We start from the raw sequence: 23,593 nt of genomic DNA, 5'->3' as shown, positions 1-23,593 counted from the left end.
TGTGTGTGTGTGTGCGTGTGCGCACGTGTGTAGGAGAGATTGATTTATTATAGATACTGGCTCCTGTGGTTATGGAGGCTGAGAAGTGCTGTCTGTAAGCCAGACTCAGGAAAGCTGGTGTGTGCTTCAGTCCAAGTCCAAAACCTTAGAAAATGTAGAAGCGGGGCAATGGTTTAAGTGGCAGTTTGAGTCCAAAGCCCCCAGAACCAGGATCTCTGATGTCCAAGGGAAAGAGAATATGGGTGTCCCAGCTTAAGCAGAGAGAGAGATAATTTGCCCTCCCTCTGCCTTTTTGTTCATTCGGACTGTCAGTGGAGTAGATGGTGCTTACCCGCATTTACAGGCATTCTGAGGTATAGGACACTGGTAGACTGTACTCTCCAGACAGACCCCCTATGAGGTGGAGCCCAACAAGACAGGTAAGAAACATAGGTCAGGAGGTAGAGTGTGCCTCACCTTCAGGCTTCGCTAATTCCAAACCACTGAGTTGTTTTCCTCCATATCATCTAAGGTGCATGAACTTGGTTTTTATTTTGCCTTAAATTCATATCAATTGTTGTTGTTGTTGTTGTTAGGCAGAGCCTTGCTCTGTCACCCAGGCTGGAGTGCAGTGGCGTGATCTCAGCTCACTGCAATCTCCACCTCCCAGGTTCAAGCAATTCTCCTGTCTGAGCCTCCCAAGTAGCTGGGACTACAGGCATCTGCCACCACACCCAGCTAATTTTTGTATTTTTAGTAGAGAGGGGGTTTCATCATGTTGGCCAGGCTGGTTTCCAACTCCTGGCCTCAGGTGAATCAGCCTGCCTCAGGCTCCCAAAGTGCTGGGATTGTAGGTGTGAGCCACCACACCTGGCCTCATATGAAACTTTTAAACATAACAAGATTTGAAAACCACCAGGCATTCCACTTGTCCAACTAATCACTAAAGAATGCACACTCGCTGCCTGAAACTCTCCCCTTTGCACCTCCCATTTTTGTGTGCACCTTGAGTGTCGTCCTCATCTTACACTGAGGACACTGGAGCTCAGGGACACTAAGAAGTTCACCTGGATCTAATCCCAGATCTGTTCGTTCTTAGTAAATAGCATGAAAAGAATAGCGTGATAAATACTAAGCACAGCATACCTGAAAAATCAAAAGGAAGTGTGAGCTTGGTACCAACTAAGAGATAAGGAATGGAACTCTCTGAGCTCACAGGAGGTGTGTAGACCACAGAGGGCTGTCCGGACTTTGATAAGAACCTTCATAAAGAGTAAACAGTAGATTTCCTTAGTAAACAGTAGATATTTTAAAAAGTAGTTTAAACCTAACGCTTGCTTTTAGCTAGGGTATCAGCCCTGTACCAGGGATCATTGTTCAGGTGAGTCCAGGAATATGATGGGAGGTCAGATGGAGTGGAAGAGCATGCTTCGGTTAGAGCCAGCCTTCCTGCATGTTCTTTCATTTGGGGGTTACATGATTTGACTTATAGTTAGAGGAACAATAACTTCTAAACTGGACATCTTTATCTCCAGCACCCTGCTCTCCCAGATATTGAAAACAGGTGGCTTGGGATATATTTGGCCTGCAGATACATATGGTTTAGTTCATAGAGTGTTTTTAAAACAGTTTTACTTAAGTATAATTGACATATAATGAACTGCATATATTTCAAGTGTGCACATTGGTAAGTTTTTTTGTTTTATTTTTTGTTTTGTTTTTTTTAATTTATTTATTTTTGAGACAGTATCTCACTCTGTCACCCAGGCCGGAGCGCAGTGGCGCAATCTCGGCTCACTGCAACCTCTGCCTCCCGAGTTCAAGCAATTATCCTGTCTCAGCCTCCCGAGTAGCTGGGACTACAGGCACATGCCACCACACCTAGCTAATTTTTATATTTTTAGCAGAGATGGGGTTTTACCATATTGGTCAGGCCGGTCTTGAACTCCTGACCTCAGGTGATTCACCCGCCTCGGCCTCCCAAAGTGCTGGGATTACAGATGTGAAGCACTGCGCCCAGCCTATGTTGGTAAGTTTTGATATACACTCACACCCATGAAACCATCACTGCAATCAAGATCATGCCCAATCCATCACCCTTTGAATTGCTCCCTCCCCACCCTTTGCTACAATCCCTCCTGAACCTGCAGTCCCCAGGCAAACACTCATCTGCTTTCTGCCACTAGAGATTAATTTGCATTTTCTAGAGTTTTATAAAATGGGATTATCCAGCATGTACTCTCCATATCTGGTTACCTTCACTCAGTAGAACTATTTGGAGGGTCTTCTATGTTGCTGCATATATAAAGAATTAATTCTTGTTTATTTATTTTTACTGAGACAGCATCTCACTCTGTCACCCATACTGGATTGCAGTGGCAAGATCACAGCTCACTGCAGCCTCTAACTCCTGGGCTCAAGTGATCCTCCCACCTCAGCCCCAAGTTGGGGCTCCCACCAAGCCTCAAGGACCTACAGGGGTGCACTAGCATGCCTGGCTAATTTTTTTATTGTTTTGTGGAGACAGGGTCTCACTATATTGCCCAGGCTGGTCTTGAACTCCTGGGCTCAAGTGATCCTTTCACCTCAGCCTCCCAAAGTGCTGAGATTATAGGTGTGAGCCACTGTGCCTGGCCTAATTCTTGTGTATTGATAAGTAGTAGTCCATCGTATATACATACCATAATTAGTTTTGCCATTTGCCCGCTGTACGCTTGTGTTGTTTCCAGTTTGGGGCCATTACAAATAAGTCTACTTCGAACATTGATCTGTAAGTCTGGGTATAGACACATACTTTCTTTTCTCATGGGTAGAGACCTAACAGTGGAATGTTGGATCATATGGTAAGTACATATTGAATATATTGAAGTAACTTCCAACCTGTCCTCCAAGTAGCATCATTTTACATTCTCACAAGTAGTGAATGATAGTTGTAGTCCCTCCACAACCTCTCCAACACTTAATATGGTCAGCCTCACTATTTTTTGCTATTCTAATAGGTGTGTGGTAGCATTTTGTTGTCTTTAATTTACTTTACCCTAACAACTAACAAGATTTTGAACATCGTTTCATTGCTTATTATCAATCAGTATATCCTTTTGTTAAATGTCTCTTCAAATCTTTTACCTGTGTTTTTACTGGGTTGCATTTCTGCTTATTAAACAGTTTTGAGATTACATATATAATATGATTACATATATAATATGTATTTGTGTATATTTTATATATATATATATTCTGAATACAAGTCCTTTATCAGATATGTGAACTGCCAATATTTTATCCCAGTCTGTGGCTTGTGTTTTCATCCTGCAGGGTCTTTCAATGAGCAGAATTTTTAAAATGTTGATAAAGTCAAATTTATAACTTTTTTATGGATTGGATTTTTGGTGTCATATCTAAGAAATATTTGTCTAATCCAAGGTGATAAAACTTTTCTTCTATGTTTTCTTCTAGAAGCTTTATAATTTTAGGTCTATAATCTGTTTTGAATTAAATTTTATATATTGTACAAATTAGAATCAAAGTCAATTTTTTTCATTTGGAATATTCACTTGTTCCCGTACCATTTGTTGAAAATCTATCCTTTCCCTACTGAATTGTCCATTTGTTGAAAATCAGTTTTTTTATAAGTGTAGGATTACTTCTGAATTCTTTATTTTGTGACATTGATATATTTGTCTAGCTTTATGCTAATATTGTATGCTTCGTGCAGTGTGCTAACCAAAATTTCTTGATAGTTATAGCTTTAGGGTAAGTCTAGAGATCAGATAATGTCAGCTCCAACATTATTCTTCTTTTTCTTTCTTTCTTTTTTTTTTTTGAGACAGAGTTTCACTCTTGTTGCCCAGACTAGAGTGCAATGGTGCTATCTCGGCTCACTGCAATCTCTGCCTCCCGGGATCAAGTGATTCTCCTGCCTCAGCCTCCCAAGTAGCTAGGATCACAGTCATGTGCCACCATGCCTGGCTACTTCTGTATTTTTGGTAGAGATGGGGTTTTGCCATGTTGATCTGGCTGGTCTCGAACTCCTGACCTCAGGTGATCCACCCTCCTCGGCCTCCCAAAGTGCTGGCATTACAGGTGTGAGCCACCACGCCCAGCCTTCTTTTTCTTTTCTTTCTTTCTTTTTTTTTTTTGAGAGGAATTCTTACTCTTGTCACCCAGGCTGAAGTGCAATGGTGTGATCTCAGCTCACTGCAACCTCTGCCTGCCAGGTTCAAGCAATGCTCCTGCCTCAACCTCCCAAGTAGCTGGGATTACAGGTGTGAGCCACCACACCTGGCCAGATATAATTTCTACAAGAAAACCTATTGAAATTCCAGAGAAACTATACATAAATTGAGGGGAAATTGACATTTTAGTAATATTAGTCTTTTGACCTGAATATGGTGTGTGTCTCCATTTACTTGGCTCTTGCTTCATTTCCTCTTGAGACATGTTTTGTAGCCTTCAGTGTTCAAGTCGTGTACATCTTCTGTAAGATTTACTACCTCTTAATATATCATATCTTATGCTATTTTAAATAGTACTGTCTTATGAATTTCAGTTTTCTCTTGTTTGTTGCTATATTATAGAAATAAAATTAAATTTTGATATTAATCTTGTTTTCTGCAATTTTGCTAAAACTGGTAGCTTTTCTTGTAGAGTTTGTCAGATTTTTTTACATAAACAATTGTGTATACCCTGTGTATGAATAAAGGCAGTCTTATATGTTACTTTTCAATATGGATACCTTTTATGTCTTTTTACTATCTTACTGGAGTGGCTATAATCTCCACCATACTGTTAAGTAGAAGTGGTTACTAGGCAAATATCATTGCCTAGTAACAAATATCATTGCCTAGTTCATAATTCTAGGGAGAAAGTATTCATTCACCATTGAGTATGATGTGAACTGTAGGTTTTTCATCAATGTCCTTTATGAACTTGAGTAAGTAGACTTCTATTTCTGATTTGCTGAGTGTTTGTTTGATCAGCAATGGATGCTTGAATGTTAGCACATTTTTTCTGCATTGAGATGATCATATGGTTTTTAACATTTTATTAATATGATTAAATGCATTGACTGCATTTTGAATATTAAATCAACCTTTGATTTTCATTTAATTTAATTCATAGGATAAATCTGGAGCCCTTCAGTCAATTCCTAGACTTGATCCAGTTTACAGACCTAGAACTCCTTGAATGTAGGGGAAGCCACATGCACTTGAGGAAGGATCGTAGTTCACTACTGAAAATTTATACTGTTAATTTTTCTCTCAGTACCCAGAGAGACTAGCATAACTATACAATGGGGAAAAGGAAATAATCGGAGAATTCGGGGACTACTGGACACTGGCTCTGAACTAACATTAATGCTGAGAGAGCCAAAATGTACCCCTGTGGCCGACCTGTCAGTGTAGAGGCTTACGGAGGTCAGAGTGGAGTTTTAGCTCAGGTCCATCTCACAGTGAGCCCAGTTTGGTCCCTGGACCTAACCTATGGTTACTTTCCCAGTTCCAGATGGAGAATTGGAATAGATGTAGTTAGCAGGTGGCAAAACCCCTGCATATGTCTCCTGACCTCTGGAGTGAGGGCTATTACGGTGGGAGAAGCCAAGTGAAGCCATTAAAACCACCTCTACCTAGGAAAATAATAAATCAAAAGCAATAACACCCAGCCTGGGAAACATAGTGAGACCCCATCTCTATAGTAAAAATAAAAATAAATTAGCCGGCTGGGTGCGGTGGCTTATGCCTGTAATCCCAGCACTTTGCAGGGCCGAGGTGGGCAGATCACGAGGTCAGGAGGTCGAGACCATCCTGGCTAACACGGTGAAACCCCATCTCTACTAAAAATATAAAAAAATTAGCTGGGCACGGTGGCGGGTGCCTGTAGTCCCAGCTACTCGGGAGGGTGAGGCAGGAGAATGGCACGAACCCGGGAGGCCGAGCTCGCAGTGAGCCGAGATCCAGCCGCTGCTCTCTAGCCTGGTGACAGAGCAAGACTCCACCTAAAATAATAATAAATAAATAAATAAATAAATAAAAATAAATAAATAAATTAGCCAGGCTGGGTGGTGCACAACTGTAGACCCAGCTACTCCGGAGGCTGCTTAAGCCCAGCTCAGATGGAGGCTGCAGTAAGCTATGACTGCACCACTGCACTCCAGCCTAGGTGACAGAGTGACACACTATCTCTCTCTGTCTAAGAGCAATAACACATTCCTGCAAGGACTGCAGTAATTAGTGCCACCATCAAGACCCTGAAAGATGCAGAGGTGGTGATTCCCACCTCATCCCCATTCACCTCTCCTATTTGGCTTATACAGAAGACAGATGGGCCTTGGAGAATGACAGTGGATGAATCATAAGCTTAACCAGGTGGTTACTCCAACTGCAGCTGCTCTACCAGATGTGGCTTCACTGCTTGAGCAAATGAACACATCTCCTGGTACTGATATGGAGCTACTGATCTGACAGATTTTTCTTATTACCTGTTATTAAAGACCACCAGAAGCAGTTTGCTTACAGCTGGCAAGGTAGAAACACACCTTCCCTGCTCTAGCTCAGCTCCCAGCCCTATGCCGTAATTTAGTTTGCAGGGATCTTGATAGCCTTTCCCTTCTCCAAAATATGACCTGGTTCATTACCTTGATTATGTGTCAGAGGGTAGGAAACAAATCTGATGAATATTTATTATGCAAGGAAGCCTTATGGTTAAAAAAGAGAGAGAGAGAAAGAAACTTTAGGGGCCTTCTATGGGGTCCAGTGGTGTGGAACATGCCAAGATATTTCTTCTAAAGTGAAGGATATGTTGTTGTATTTGGCCCCTCCTACAACCAAGACTTTCTTTAGGTGGGAGAGGCCAAGTGAACCATTAAAACTGCTTCTACCTAGGAATATAATAAATCAAAAGCAGTAACACCCAGCTTGGGCAACATAATGAGTCCCCATCTCTACAATAAAAAATTTTTTAAAAAACTAGCCAGACTAGGTGGTGTGCAACTGTAGTACCAGCTACTCTGGAGGCTGAGGTGGAAAAATTGCTTGAGCCTGGGAGATGAAGGTAGTGAGCCCTCTTTAGGCACAATGTCTAAAGGGGCTTCTTGGATTTTGGAGGCAAGACATTCTTCATTTGGATGTATTACTCTGATCCATTTACAGAGTGACCTGAAAAGCTGCTAGTTTTTTTTTTGGTGGGGGGTGCCCAGAACAAGAGAAGGTGCTGAAACAAGTCCTTGCTGCTGTGCCATGTGGGCCACATGACCCAGCAGATCAGATGGTGCTTGAGGTGTCAGTGGCAGTTGGAGTGGGTAGCTGCAGCAGTGCAGCCCTCTCTTGCACATCCCAAATATTTGGGATTGTCCAGATGTTGATTTTGTTATTTTTTCTAATTTAATCCTACCGTGGCCATCCCTAAAGGACAGTGGTGTGGGGAAATCTTCCCAGTGGGAAGAGCTTCAGGCAATGCACCTCGTTATTCACTTTGCTTGGAAGGAGAAATGGGCAGATGTGCAATTATAGGCCAATTCATGGGCTGTGGCCAATAGTTTTGCTGGATAGTTAAAGACTTGGAAGAAAAATGATTGGAAAATTGATGACAAATAACTTTGGGAAAGAAATATGTGGTAGGCTTCTTTGAATGAGAAAAAAGAGAAGATATTTGTACCCAATGTGAATGCTCACCAAAGGGTAACCTCAGCCAAAGAGGATTTTAATAATCAAGTGGATAGGATGACCCGTTCTGTGGATACCAGTCAGCTGCTTTCCCAGCCTCTCCTGTAATAAACCAAGCGGCCGTGGGAGTTATGCATAGGCTCCACAACACGGACTCCCACTCACCAAGATGACCCGGCCCCGGCCGCTGCTGAGTGTGCAGTCTCCCGGCAGCAGAGACTAACACTGAGACCCCAATATGGCACCACTCCCAAGATAATCATCACTACTTTTACTCAGGTGAGTAGGCTCCATCCAATCCACTGAGGGACTGGATAGAACAAAAACAAGTCCCGGCGCGGTGGCTCACGCCTATAATCACTCACGCCTGAGTGACAAGAGCAAGACTCCGCCTAAAAAAAAAAAAAAAAAAGTGGAAGGGTGAATTCCTCTGTCTGTTTAAACTGGGAAATCCATCTTCTCCTGCCCTTGGACATTGATGTTCCTGGTTCTCAGGCCTTTGGGCTTGAACTAGAACTACACCACAGCTTTCCTGGGCTTCCAGCTTACAGACCAGCAGGCTGTGGGACTTCTCAGCCTCCACAATACTGTGAACCAATCCCTCCTTACAAATCTCTTTCCGTGTATCTACACACATCTTATTGATTCTGTGTCACTGGGGAACCTTAACTAATAGAGACCTTTTACACTAATGTTCGCAAAGGTCATTGATTGTAGAGTTTTGTGGTTTTCTTTAAATTCCCCTTGTAATATCTTTTTCTGCTTTTGGTGTAAGGATGATGCCAACCTCATTAATAATTAGTTACAAACTGTTTCCTTATCTTCAGCTTTTCAGAGGAGTTTCCGTAGAATCGATATTATATTTTCTTTAAAGGTTTTGCGGAATTTATCAGTGAAATCATCCGGTCCTGGAATTTTTTTTGTTGGAAGGTGTTTTGTTTTGTTTGAGAGGGAATCTCACTCTGTCTCCCAGGCTGGAGTGCAGTGGTGCAATCTTGGCTCACTGCAGCCTCCACCTCCTGGGTTCAAGCGATTCTCCTGCCTCAGCCTCCTGAGTAGCTGGGATTATAGGCGTGTACCACCATGTCTGGCTACTTTTTGTATTTTTAGTAGAGGTGGGTTTTCACCATGTTGGTCAGGCTGGTCTTGAACTCCTGACCTTGGGATCTGCCCGCCTTGGCCTCTCAAAGTGTTGGGATTACAGGCGTGAGCCACCTTGCCTGGCCCGTTGGAAGATTTTTAGCTTCAAACTGAATGTTTTCAATAGATAATAGGGTGTTTCTTCTTCCTAAGTGTGCCGTGGCAATTTGTGTCTTTCATGAAATTAATCTACTTTATCTAAATTATCAATTTTATTGGCATGAAGTTATTGATGTTTACTTTTATCTCTTAATATCTGTGGAATCTGTAGTGATTGATCACTTTCATTCCTAATATTAGTAATCTGTATCTTTTCTTTTTTTTCACCTGAGTAGTCTGCCTAGAGGTTTGCCAATTTTGTTGATATTCTCCAAGAAACAATGTTTGAGGTCATTGAGTTTTTTTCTGAAGTTTTCTCTGTTTTCTATTTTATTTATTTCTGCTCTGATCTTTATTACCTTATGCTTAGGTTGGGTTTAATTTGCCTTTCTTTTTTTTCTAGTTTCTTATGGTGGAAACTGAGGTCACTGGTTTAAGACTTTACTTCTTTTCTAACAGAGGTCTTTAGTGCTGTGTGATTCCCTCAAATATTGCCTTAACAGCATCCCACAGAATGTATACAGTGTGTTTTCATTCTCATTCAATCCAAAATAGTTTCTCATTTCCCTTTTGACTTCCTATTTGTTCCTTGTGTCAGAGGCATTGGAACCTGAGTGACTCCATCTTGAGCGAGGGCTAGGAAAATGAGGCTGGGACTCGCAGGGCTACATTCCCAGAAAGTTAGGTATTCCCAGCCTCTAGATGTTTATGGTTAAGGGAACAAAATGATAATGTTTACCAAACAGACCCAGACTTGGGAGTATCCTAATATCCTAATATCTTGAGAACAAAGACATTCCTAATTTTGCTTTAAAGATAATAATATCAGGCTGGGCATGGTGGCTCATGCCTGTAATCCTAGCACTCTGGGAGGCCGAGGTGGGCAGATCGCGAGGTCAGGAGATCCAGACCATCCTGGCTAACACAGGGAAACCCTGTCTCTACTAAAAATACAAAAAAATTAGCTGGGCCTGGTGGCACGTGCTTGTAGTCCCAGCTACTCGGGAGGCTGAGGCGGGAGAATTGCTTGAACCCAGGAAGCGGAGGTTGCAGTGAGCTGAGATCGCGCCACTGCACTCCAGCCTGGGCAACAGAGTGAGACTCCATCTCAAAAAAAAAAAAAAAAAAAAAAAGAGAGAGTAATATCAATTCTTGCAAAATACAGTAATTAAGAAAATTAATCCTTTATCACAAACCCTTGAAGCAGAGCACATCTGCCTATTATATATATATATATATGTTTTTGTTTGTTTGTTTGTTTGAGGCAAGTCTCCCTCTTTCACCCAAGCTGGAGTTCAGTGGTGCTATCTCGGCTCACTACAACCTCTACCTCTGGGGTTCAAGTGATTCTCCTGCCTCAGCCTCCCAAGTAGCTGGGTTTACAGGCACATGCCACCACGCCCAGCTAATTTTGTATTTTTAGTAGAGACGGGGTTTCACCATGTTGGCCAGGCTGGTCTCGAACTCCCACCCTCAAGTGATCCGCCTGTCTCATCCTCCCAAAGTGCTGGGATTACAGGGGTGAGCCACCGCGCCCAGCTTCTTTTTTTATCCTATATATACGAGCATTGTACCTACGGTGGACACGTTCCTTCTCTTACTCCTACTCTGTCTATGGAGTAAGCTGTACTTTCACCACTTTACTTTCTTAAACCTTGCTTTTACTTTGCACTGTGGACTCACCCTAAATTCTTTCTCACGTGAAATCCAACAACCGTCTCTTGGGGTCTGGATCAGAACTCCTTTCCTGTAACACTTGGGTTTTTTAGATGTGTGATATTTTGTTTCCAAGTATTTGGGATTTTCCAGATATTGATTTTGTATTGATTTGTAATTTAATTCCATTGTGGCCGGAGTAATACTTTGTATGACTTTAATCTGTTTATGTTTTTTGAGACTTCTCTTACGGCCCATAATATTTTTTATCTTGACAAGTATTTTATGTCCACTTGAAAAGAACACATATTCTTCTATTCTTGGGATAGAGTGCTCTTTGACTTGTGTTTAGAAGAACAATAAACTCTTAATCAGGAAATGTTAGTTGTCAGCATGCTCCTTTTCTAGAGGGTAAAAACTGGCAGCCTCTGAGCTTATTTGCCCTGCAGATAAATTTGGTTTTGTTCACACAGAGCATAAAAATATTTAAATAATTTCAACAGGTAAAAATTGGAGTGGCTTCCCTGCTAAAATCCTGTCTCCTAAGACCCACATAAATCCTAGCACTTAATGACCAGGCTAGCTGAAACCTTTGTCTGGGCTATCCATTTTCTCTGAAAAACAGGAGGATAAAAGAAAAGCCAAATTTATACAGGGTCAAAAATGTTATACATGTATGTTTAAACTTGACTTTTTCAGGCAGTGGGAGCCACTGAAGAATCCTAAGGCATGTGAGGATAGTGAAGCTGGCTGGTAACAAAAGGTCAGACTTGTGTTTAGTAGGCCTGTCATAGGCATGTGAACCAGAGAGACTCCATCTTGAATAGGGGCTGGGTAAAATAAGGCTAAGACCTGCTGGGCTGCATTTCCAGGAGGTTAAGGCATTTTTAGTCACAGGATGAGATAGGAGGTCGCCACGAGATACAGGTCATAAAGACCTTGCTGATGAAACAGGCTGCAGTAAAGAAGTGGGCTAAAACCCACGAAAACCAAGATGGTGACCTGTGGTCATCCTCACTGCTACACTCCCACCAGCACCATGACAGTTTACAAATGCCATGGCAATGTTAGGAAGTTACCCTATATGTTCTAAAAAGGGTCTGCATGAATAACCCACCCCTTGTTTAGCGTACCATCAAGAAATAACCCTAAAAATGGGCCTTTGGGGCTGCTCCGCCTATGGAGTAGCCATTCTTTTATTCATTTACTTTCTTGATAAATTTGCTTTCACTTTACGGACTCACCCTGAATTCTTGCTTGCACAAGATCCAAGAAACCTTCCCTGGGGTCTGGTTCAGGACCCCTTTCCAGTAACAGGCCCATCCTGAGGCAGATTGAATGGTGGTACAAGAGGCAGCGAGGCTGCCACCATCCTCCAGATGAGAAATGATGAGTGCCTGAAGTATTGGTCTAAACATCGTGGAACTGCTGGGTCACTTTTTGGCCTGGCTTAGGGGATGCGAGAGACTGTTTCGTTCTATGGCCATAAGCTCATTGCTCCAGTTGCCTCTTTGGTATTAGGCAGGTCAGGCAGGTTAAACTAAGTGGCTTTGAATGGCCTCGGGGTTTTTTCCTTGGGTCTCAAAACATCATCCTTCTGTTTATTCTCACCAACTAGAGCTGCCAGGTGAAAGGTGTCCAGAATAGATCCCTCACTGGTTGGGAATTCAGAATTTTTAGATTATTTATTCTCTTTTCTATATGTAGTAACTAACCACAGTGAAATATCCCAGTATACTTCTTTAGCATATTTGCATGCAGTTTGGGATGATAAATATTGGAACAGACTCATTTTTGTGTGTATTAGCTGCTGTTCTGAGCCAAGCCATCTTACAGTCAGCATAGGCCAGGGCAAGGGGTGGTGGGGTCAGGTGCTGGACACACTTTGTTTCATCCCTAGCTAGGTGTATAGTAACACGTACTGCCTATAGTGCAGAGAGGCCACATCTCCACCTGGGAGGTGAGCTTCCATTCCTCCTGGTTCTAGAACTCACAACATGGCCTAGTGAGCTTTCCCTGTAATCTCTTCAAACTCTATACAGAGATTATATTTTGTAGAAGGATAATCCATGTCTCACTGCCCTCTCAAATCAACTCCTCAAGCTCTTATGCAACACATACACACACACACATTTACCAGGTGTGACTAAAGTAGATAGGTTGATCATTTACATGTAAAAATAAACATTTAGTCACCTCCCACACTAACAGGCCCATGCTGAACCTTTGTATCACTTTGCTCTTTTTATCAGTGACCTTGACCAATATCCACTCAAACCACTCCTCCTACTCCAACTACTTGCTGTGATGGGAGCAACACACACACACACACACACATACACATGCACATACCACATACCCACCCATACACGCACAGTCCCTTGGCAGTAAAGTAACTAGGATGACCCAGAAGACCCATCCCCCCACTGACAAGTGTAGAAGCCATGAGTTTCACCTTTTTTGAAACAACTGCTGATTTACATTTGCTAAGATAGTTATGTATTAGCTAGCCACCTAACAGTGAAAATAATGGCATAGAAGGAAAGGGGAGAATAAGTCAACTTTATTCCTTTTCCATCCAGTCCTTCCTTCCTCGCCTGTTGGTAGAATGTGTTTGTGTCAATAAGTGAAATAAAAACAGTTGAGTACAAGCCAGGTGCGGTGGCTCACGCCTGTTAATCCCAGCACTTTGGAAGGCCGAGGCAGGTGGATCACTTGAGGTCAGGTGTTCGAGGCCAGCCTGGCCAACATGGTGAAACCCTCATCTCTACTAAAAATACCAAAATTAGCTGAGTGTGGTGGCATGCACCTGTAGTCCCAGATATTCAAGAGGCTGAGGCAGGAGAACCGCTTGAACCCAGGAGGCAGAGGTTACCGTGAGCCGAGATTGTGCCACTGCACTCTTGCCTGGGCAATGGAGCAAGACTCCATCTCAAAAAAAAAAAAAAAAAAAGCAAAAAATAAAACCACACACACACAGTTGAGTACAGATAGAGTAAGTAAGTTCTCACCATCACCTCCTCTTCTTTTTAGTTTCTGGAGCTGGCAGCCTGGCTTCCCTCTCATCACTTACCCTGCAGCTACGCAGGCCCTGATCATCTTCCCTGAGGCCCTGGCACCGCGTTGCTCCCCTCATACCAGGTTAAGTCCTGCTGCCACCCTTATACTTAAGCAATGAAGGGAGGTCACTGCCCCTCTGGTGTGGATGAGCCTCTGTCTGCAAGCAGGTTTGCTATTTTCTTTTCTTTAGAGAGGGGGCCAGCTGCACCTGGGTTCAGGCAGAGGCATAGAGCCACTAAGAATTGGATTCACCTCATTCTTCCCAGAATCACTTAAGTACTTTTGTTAGTTATGCAAATGTCGGACAAGCAGGTGGCTTTGGCCCCAGAGGGGTGACCATGCAAGGCCGGCTGTGCTTTGCACAGCTTCAATCCATTGCCTTGCCTTGGTGGGAGCAGAGCTGGGGGTAGAATGAGAGGTGGACTTGGACTCCTCTGCTTTAGAATCCAAGAATCTACCCAGTACCCCAACCGTGTCCCCTGATGCCCTGGGGTCTGGTATGTGCCCTGGGAAGGGGCTCTGAAGGTTACTAGAAAGAGTTATTACCTGGGCCATGTAAAGGCAAGCACCTTCCCCAGGCATCCCCCAGAGAAGCCCTGTGGCCAGCTGGAATCGGCCTGCCTCTGGGGGCCTGGCACACATGGGCTCTGGAGCACCCTGACTTGTCCACAGTCGGCAGCAATCAGTCACAGCACTGATGGGCACAGCTCCCTCTGAGATTGGTGCCGAGTGAGGACTGACCTCCCACCCCATTTAGCCCGTGGGATTCTTGGATCATTGAACAGCGATGGGGTCCTCGAAGAGAGGTGACTTCTGCCAAAAGGCATGTGATGCTCAAGTGATTAATTTGAAAAACAAAAGTAACATCTACAGAGGAGTAAACATTCCAGGGGTGCCTGCATTTGAGAGATCTGTTCCCTGGGGTGAATGTTTAATCTAGAGTGTGGGAAGGAGCTATTCCTCCATAGTATCAGCATTCCTCCTTACTTTGCTATGTCCTCCCTAACACTCTCATTCCCATCTTTGCTGTTGTTTCAATGAATAACAAAAGAGGCCAGGCGCGGTGGCTCACGCCTCTAATCCCAGCACGTTGGGAGGCCGAGGCAGGCGGATCACCTCAGGTCAGGAGTTTGAGACCAGCTTGAGCAACATGGCAAAACCCCGTCTCTATTAAAAATATAAAAAATTAGCCAGGCATGGTGGTGGGTGCCTGTAATACAAGCTACTTGGGAGACTGAGGTGGGAGAATGGCTTGAACCCAGGAGGTGGAGGTTGCAGTGAGCTGAGATCGCGCCATTGCACTCCAGCCTGGGCCTAACAGAGTGAGACTCTGTTTAAAAAAAAAAAAAAAGAAAGAAATCATATAATCATATTAGAAAATGGAATACAGTAGCCCTATGGCATTCACAGATCTGATATTTCATTCTACTTTTTAATTTAAAAAATAGCCCAGAAGGCCGCAACAAGAAGGAAGGTGTAATTCTACTGAGCACACCAGGGGAAGCTTTTGGCTGGAGAGGACACACCATCACCTCCAGCAGCCCCATCTCCACTCAGCTATGGTGTTTCTGACTCAGTAAGCATGATGCAGATGCTCTTTGGAGTAAAAACAGCTGTGTTAGTGTCTGTTGTTTGTGGGTGATGATTTGCCAATTCAAGGGACATTGAACTTTTGTTGTGAATGTTGTCATGCAAGGTTGCAGAAGGCTCTCTCCTGAAATATTTATTCTGGAGAAATTGAGAAGCCTGTACCCAAATTCCCATCATCGTGAATCTGCAGATTCTTGAAGGTCTCAGAAAATATTTCTGGAGAATATGTTTGTTACATAACTGAGGTTTCCTAGGCTACAGTAGCCTGTAAGTAAAAATAATGTCCAACTATAGTGGTGAGTGAGAATGCTCCTGCCTCTATCCCATTACCTTAAGGAACTCCAAGAAACTGATGGTTCTGGGACCCCCGCAAGGAAGTTCTTCCTGGACTGCACAAATTAGTGCTTCCTTCATACCTGGTGGCATCCCTAGGTCCCTTTTCTTCAGCTCTCTGTCCCTCGTCGCTGCCAGCGATACTACAATACTATGTCTGGCTGGTGGTGCTGACAGTTGCCCCTATGACTAAGGCCTTCCTTTACAACTTCAAAATCCATTGTAAATGAACTCCTCCCTGAGGCCTTAACTAAGAAAAGCCCAGGGTGATATGGCTCAGTGCTGCTCCTTCTTGGACCTGCCGGAACCACAGGAGTCTCTGAAGGCCTGGAGGAGGTCACAATCTGCTCGACACAGTGTGAGGCCACAAATCCCCCACCCAAGATAATGAGAGACCCGCTGATCCTCGAGCTTCTCCTACGCAGCCACCCTCAACGCCCAGGATGAGCTCCTTCTAGGAGGCGCCACACTCCTCATGAGGTGTGAATATCCTGGCAGCCTACATTCTCTGTCCATCCAACATGCCTGGACAAGCCTGATGCAGAAAGTAACACAGAAGAGGTGTCAGCTGGGAGCCTTCCTAAATGCTAAATATTTGGGAAGCCAGGAATAGAGAACCATTCCTTTTATTTCTTCTCCTTGATAAATGTAGCCTATAAACTCACTAAAAAGATCAAATTATAATTCTGGGAAGGAGGCCATGGATTGGCATCAAAAGCCACCATATCCAAAAACATTAATCAAAAATTTAGAATTGTAGTTATATTCCATCAGCCAACCCCTCCACTCTTGAACCATGTTAAATAATAGAGAATTGTAATATATAGTGCAGTATAAAAGAGGATATAAAATACTGCTAAAGCCATCTTTATTTTTGGAATGACTTCAGAATTGAATAAAACTGAATAAGTATGAAGGATATAATCTTACTTGTAGATGAATATGCCCTTAACCTTCAGTTGACTTCAAACCAGACAAGTTCTCCAAGGCAAAATTATATATAAAGACAGAACACTCATCAGCACAGGTCAGAAAATCCTCTTTCGTCAAAACTACGTGGATGCATTTTCTGAAGAGGCTCATATTTCCAGAAAACACCGCAAGGAATCCTACACGCAATTGCATAATCCTTATGTGGGTGGAGGGCGTGGGTGCAATGTTACGTAAGATCATGGACTGAACATCTCTGCAAAGAGGTGAAGAAATGCCTCCCTACACAGTGCAGGATGGGAAGCATAGCTCTCGGTGTGCTCGCACTAGCAGGAAAATTGACAGCTGGTGGCTTAAATAAGAGCTTCATGACAAAGTGGCAGGATAGCCAAACCTACACATTCTCCTTCGTTTGCCACTTGGCAGAGAGCGCAACATGCATGTGCTGACAAACACTAGGTGCTGGGGCTGCTTCTGCATTGAATGCTTCATGGGAGGGCTGGGTGACAGGCATAGATTAAAGTGATGCATTTGTACAATGGCCAAGAATACAGGGTCTTAGGTAAGGTTGCCTGGTATGAATCTTTGCCCTGTGTAACATTGGGTGACTTAAGTTCCCTAATTCTTGATTTTTTTCACTTATAAAATGGGGACAAGGCTGATTTTTATTATATAATTATAATATATAATAAATATACATAAAATAAAAATATAATTATATTTCATTATATTTTTATTATAAAGTTGTATAATTTTAATATAATTTTTAAAAAGGGGCAACAATAGTACCTACCTTTCAGATCATTTAAAATATAAAATGATTGGCCGGGAATGGTGGCTCATGCCTATAATCCCAGCACTTTGGGAGGCCGAGGCGGGTGGATGACCTGAGGTCAGGAGTTCAGGACTAGCTTGGCCAAACATGGTGAAACCCCATCTCTACTAAAAATACAAAAATAAGCTGGGCGCGGTGGTGCGCCTGTAATCCCAGCTACTCAGGAGGGTGAAGTGGGAGAATTGCTTGAACCTGGGAGGCGGAGGCTGCAGTGAGCTGAGATTGCGCCACTGCACTCCAGCCTGGCCACAGAGTGAGACCCCGTCTCAAAAAAAATTTTTTTGTATGTATATTTATATATATACACACAATGATTAGAGTTATTAATGAGTTTAGTATAGTGCATCACATCTAGGAAGTGGTCCTTAAAAATTAACTATTAATAGGCCTGGCACGGTGGCTCATGCCTGTAATCCTAGCATTTTGGGAGGCCGAGGTGGGTGGATCACCTGAGGTCAGGAGTTCATGACCAGCCTGGCCAACATGGCAAAACCCCATCTCTACCAAAAATACAAAAATTAGCCAGGCGTGGTGGTGGATGCCTATAGCGCCAACTACTCAGGAAGCTGAGGCAGGAGAATCACTTGAGCCCAGGTGGCGGAGGTTGCAGTGAGCTGAGATTGTGCCACTGCACTCCAGTCTGGGCAACAGAGCGAGACTCTGTCTCAATTAAAAAAAAAAAAAAAAGAAAAGAAAAGAAAAAAGAAAAAGCAGCCAGTCATAAAAGGCCACATATTGTGTGATTCCATTTATATGAAATGACCATAGTAGGTGAATCCATAGAGACATAAAGTAAATCGTGGTTTCAGGGAGTGGAAGGATGGGGAGTGGATGCTAATGGACACAGGGTTTATTTTGGGGGGATGCGAATGTACTGAAATTAGACAATGGTAATGGTTGCACAGCTCTATGTACTAAAAACCACTGAATTGAGAGAGGTGAATTTGACGGTATGTGAATTATATATTGATAAAAAGAAAGCAATCAGGCCGGGTGCGGTGGCTCACGTCTGTAATCCCAGCACTTTGGGAGGCGGAGGCGGGCGAATTATGAGGTCAGGAGTTGGAGACCAGCCTGGCCAACATGGTGAAAACACGTCTCTACGAAAAATACAAAAAATTAGCAGGGCATAGTGGCGGGCGCCTGTAGTCCCAGCTACTCCCTACTTGGGAGGCTGAGGCAGGAGAATCGCTTGAACCCAGGAGGCAGAGGTTGCAGTGAGACGAGATTGCGCCACTGCACTCCGGCCTGGCGAAAGAGTGAGAATTGGTCTCAAAAAATAAAAAAAAGAAAAGAAAAAAAGAAAGCACTCTACATAAATATTTCTTTGAGTTACTATTGTTAGTTAATGACCCCATGTAAAATATGTCCTGTTTAATAATGTACCATCCTGAAAAGAAAGTTATTCAATTCTCGCCTTAATGCAAACTTGAGAATGTAATGGGGAGAGTGGAAGGCTGGACTTGTGGGTCCCCAAACCTTTTCTCAAGGGTCTCCTTGGCCTAAATTCAACAGCTCCTCACTACAGACCCAAGCTCTTTCGCTTGTCCACAGCCACAGCTCCATAAAATGCCGAGCAGTGTCTTCTGCTGGAGAATTTACATTTTTCCCGGGGGTTTTAGGAAACAGAGGGAAGGGTTTCTAGTGCTGAGGTTGACTCGAGTACTGCAGCACACTGGCTGGAGAAGAGGACTTCGGATGCATGACTCTCCCATTCCCAAAAACAGCACCCCCAGCTGCCCCCCCCGCACCACCTTGGCCCAGCTCAGGTGACATGTACACCTGCCAGAGCGCAACGACGGGTGTTTGGCTCTTGTTTCTGCTTTAAGTTCTTTTCAAGGGGCCAGGACTCCAGCTGCATGGTTGTGCAGGGAACTATGCACCAAAAGCAAGTGAACAAGTCTGAATAGTAAGAGTTATGTGGATTGATTGCTTACCAGTGTCAGGTACCACCGCAAGAAATTTGCACACTTTATCCCGTGTAATCCTCCCCCTGGGCCTGGTGAGTAGGCACTATTCTTACCCCCGGAAGGCAGAACTACTGTTATGCCATCACTTGCTCACTTGTAGTAAAGTCAGCTTTGAAAAGTTGCAACTGGCCAGGCACGGTGGCTCACGCTGTAATCCTAGCACTTTGGGAGGCTGAGGCGGGTGGATCACCTGAGGTCAGGAGTTCAAGACCAGCCTGGCCAACATGGCAAAACCCTGTCTCTACTAAAAATACAAAAAAAAATTAGCCTGTCATGGTGGTGAATGCCTGTAGTCCCAGCTACTTGGGAGGCTGAGGCAGGAGAATTGTTTGAACCTGGTGGGTGGAGGTTGCAGTGAGCCGAGATCATGCCACTTCACTCCAGACTGGGCAAAAGAGTGAGACACCATCTCAAAAAAAAAACAAAAAAACAAAAAAAAGTTGCATCCATAATGGTTTAGTTTCTAAATCTGTGTTAGACTGCATGGGCTGCCATAACAAAATATCACAGACTGCACGGCTTAAACAACAAAAATTCATTTTCTCACAGTTCTAGAGGCTGGAAGTCCATGATCAAGGTGCCACCGCGGTTGGTGAAGAAAGAGAGAGAGCTCTGTTGTCTTTTCCTCTCCCAATAAAGACACCAGCCCTATAGGATCAGGGCCCCCCCACCCTTATGACCTCACTTAAACTTACTCACTTTTCTAAGTTTCTATCTGTAATTACCCTTACACTGGTTACAGTGACAGTTTCTACTCTAATTACAGTTATATTCAACTTATGAATTTTGAGGGGAAACAATTCAGTCCATAACACATTCAAAATAAAGATCCTTTTGGTATCTAAATTTGCATTAATCATATGGTATGCTTTATTTATTTAAAAGGTCCTTACAATTTTGTAAGATTCAGGCCCTTTGAAATCTGGATCCACCCCTGAATATTCTCATTTTAGAGAGGAGGACACTAAAGCCTAGAGAGAAGTAATTTGCTCTCGGCAATACCACCAGTGAGTGGAAGATCAGGCCCGAAGATGCTCACTGTGTTTGACCCTAAACCCTCGCTACTCAAAGTGTGCTCCCTGGGCCAGCAGTCTCCACTTCCCTGGGAGCTTGTTAGAAACGTAGACTCTCAGGTCCCAGCCGGACTCACTGCATCACGAACTAAATCTTAATAACATCCCAAGATGTATCCACGTTTACGAAGCCCTGCTTTAAACTGGACTGCTTCCATCTGTGTCTTTGATGTGCTTTCTTCCTTTCATTTTCCCTCCAGAAAGAGCAGCTGGTGTGACCGCAGGCACCCACCTCGTGTCATGGAGAGCTGAGTGTACGCCGATGGGGGCTGTTGAGACCCCAGGTGTGCCTGGGAGGAGAGGTAGGAGCAAAGAAGGGGGATGGGGTTAGACCAAGGAGAGAATGTCCTTCAAGTAGCCTTACACCCTGGTCTCAGGGTAGCTCCTACTGCTTGGGGCAAGAGCTGATGCCACTGTAGTCCAGAGCTATAGCCAAGGGCACCCATTACAGCCCATACCAGGACACAAGCATGGTGTCCTGGGACAAAGAGCAGCACTCAGCCATGCTCTGTGGATGAAAGGGCAAAGGTTCTGCTTTCGCGCATGTGGGAAGGCAAATCATGGAGAGTTGCGGTCTTGCTGCATCTTCTGTAAATCCCTGTTCAGTGACTTTACAACACCCTAGCTTGAAATCTGCCAAGGTGCGTTTACACTACAAAAACTGGCAAATGCTACAAATAGGGGCTCTTTTTAAAAAAAATTTAAAAATATCATTTGTAAGCATTTATCAGCACATCCCTGGATGTTTGCCACACTATAAAATATAGATGATTTAGTGATGGTCGACATCTGAAAAAGTGGCTGGGTGTGGTTGCTCATGCCTGTAATCTCAGCACTTTGGGAGGCTGAGGTGGGCAGATCACTTGAGGTCAGGAGTTTGAGATCAGCCTGGCTAACAGGGTGAAACCCCATCTCTAATAAAAATACAAAAAATTAGCCGGGCGTGGTGGCAGGCGCCTGTAATCCTGGCTACTTGAGAGGCTGAGGCAGGAGAATGGCTAGAACATGAGAGGCGGAGGTTGCAGTGAGCCGAGATTGCGCCATCGCACTCCAGCCTGGGCAACAGAACGACTCCCTCTCAAAAAAAAAAAAAAAGTGACAGTTTTAATAAGGACATTTAAAAGCATGTGCAGGAAGGAGTCCATAAAGAACACCTTTCCCTTTGAGTTTCCCTAGCGTGTGATTGTGCCATTTGCTCTGCTGAAGGTCAGTAAGCACAGGAAGGAGCGCGTTCTGCTCAGTGACAAGTGGTAGGCTGATGTTGGTGACATCCTCTACAAGGCCCCACTCAGCCCTTTGCTTTCAGCCCATCACCTATTCCTCTTTCTCACTGTCTGTCTGGAAGAGCTCAGCCCTGTCTGTTACTGATTTCCTTGCCTAGCCCTCCCTATGAGGTGGCCACATCCACACCGCAGACAAAGGCTGGCATACAGTAGATGCTCAGAAATATCTGTTGAACTATACAATTTTGGAAAACAACTCCCCACAGTTGCATCTCTTGGGGCCCTTATCAGTCAGGGAAGTGTGGGTGGCAATATGCACAGAATCTGATCAGGTCCCAGGGCCCGCCTGCCCCCCAGGCTCTGTGCCCCTCCCCACAGTTGACACAAGTGATCGGCAGTCCTGGCCCATTTAGATTGCAGGCCTTGGGCCACAGCGTGAAGCTCCTCCCTCTGGCAGCAAGTCTGACCTTTACTCTGTGTCTCATCCTGACAGCTCTAACCAGGCTTAACCCTCCACTTCATTTCTGGAAACTGGTCCCTGTTGGGTTTCTGAGTAGATGTCTGGGGGCCTTCCAAGGATCTGAGGTTGTCCAGGCCTAGGGTCACCTGGGCCTTCTTCCTAGAACAGCAAGTTGCATCTCGGCCTGGAGGTAGCACGTCACCTCCTTCTCATTGTTTTTCTGGATGTTGAGGAGCTCTCTTACTCTTCACCATCCACCTGCTTCGGGCTTCCTGTTGCCATCTGTGCTCAGCATCTGAGACACTGGGTCACTCCGGGCTTCTTTTGCTCCATGTCCCCACCATACTTCCTCTTGCTGCCTCTGCCAGGTGCTTGGAGTATGTGTCACCTGTGAGGTGGACTTTTCCTTAGGGATTTCAATGGGGTCTGGCTCACAGTGCCTAGTCTAGTTTTCAGCTCTGGCCCCTCCTGGGCAGCCCTTCCCATGGTGGCGTCCAGAGCAAGGAGGGGCTCCCCAGATTTTGGGAGAGACTCTCTAATACCCACACCCAAGGTGCAAGAAGAGATTCATTCATTCAGTGCACCCTTTGTTTACTGAGCACTGACTCCACCCTGCTAGGCACTGCCCTAGATGCTGGGGGTGATAAATCAGACAAAGGCCCAGCGCTTGCTAAGATCACATGCTAGGGAGGAGACCAATGGCAAACACATGAGCAAAATATATGCGGAATAGGATATGTAATTTATGTTTTTTTATTCCATTTATATATAATGTATATACATATTTATAAGTTTACATAAATACAAATTTTATGCATTCATATAAACATGTCTATAAATATAACACATTACATGTAAACATTTCTTTATAAACTTACATTTAAATATAAACACACACATATATACACACATACACATATACACACACACATATATATATACACATACACACACACATACAGTGACAAATGCTCAGAAGAAAATTAGGACAAGGCAGCAGTCAGGAGCTTGAGTGAGAGCTGCTTTTATTTTGTGTTTTGAGACAGGATCTCACTCCATTGTCCAGCCTGCTCCCCACTCGCCGCCCCGCCCCGTAGCTGGGATTACAGGTGTGTGCCACCATGCTCCGCTAATTTTTTTATTTTGTAGAAAGTTCTCCCATGTTGCACAGGCTGGTCTCCGACTCCTGAGCTCAAGTGCTCCTCCGGCCTTGGCTTCCCTGAGTGCTGAGGTTACAGGTGTAAGCCACTGTGCTCCGCAGGGTGCTTTTAGACAGGCCAGGAAAGGCTCCTTGGGGAGACCACGGGATGAAAAGGAGGAGGAAGAGCACTGTGGAGCAGCATCCCAGCCAGAGGCCCTGAGCCGGGAAAGCGCTCCACTCATGGGAGGCTGGGCTGCAGGGAAGTGAGCCCCAGGGCCACCTGGGGACTTAGGAAACCTTCTAGGTGGGAGCAGGGAGCACCCAAGATCTGCCAGCCACGGGTAAGGACTCACATTTTGCATATAGACTGGTCTGCCCCCCCTTCAGTTAATGAGAAAGCAGGGGATCAGAGGGAGGAAGGCTGCGCAGGCCTCTGGATACCT

Source organism: Pan paniscus, chromosome 6 (assembly GCF_029289425.2).
Source record: "Pan paniscus chromosome 6, NHGRI_mPanPan1-v2.0_pri, whole genome shotgun sequence".
NCBI classification, from domain to species: Eukaryota; Metazoa; Chordata; class Mammalia; order Primates; family Hominidae; genus Pan; species Pan paniscus.
The sequence above is the reverse complement of the archived record's forward strand: the minus strand, read 5'-3'. Positions refer to the sequence as shown.